This window comes from Notothenia coriiceps, unplaced genomic scaffold, assembly GCF_000735185.1.
Source record: "Notothenia coriiceps isolate Sejong01 unplaced genomic scaffold, NC01 NC01_scaffold00004312, whole genome shotgun sequence".
Lineage (NCBI taxonomy): Eukaryota > Metazoa > Chordata > Actinopteri > Perciformes > Nototheniidae > Notothenia > Notothenia coriiceps.
This window is the reverse complement of record NW_011337013.1, coordinates 7,064-7,298: the sequence shown is the minus strand read 5'-3', so window position 1 is coordinate 7,298 and position 235 is coordinate 7,064.

Below are 235 nucleotides of genomic sequence, written 5' to 3'. Positions count from 1 at the left end.
CCCCAATCCCCCTCTGTTGAGCTAGCTACCGCACCACCATGTTACATCTGCCCAAGAGGAGATGGACGAAGGGATCCACAGGTTACATATCACCGCTGAGGTGGTGTTCCCACCTTGGGGACACATACTACCCCCTTTTTCTCCCAAGACACGCTTTCACATGTGGAATTCGGATTGCACGTTGGTGACTGCTGCCCCTTCTCGGTTTGAGTGTGCGAGAGTGAGTGAAGGCGAT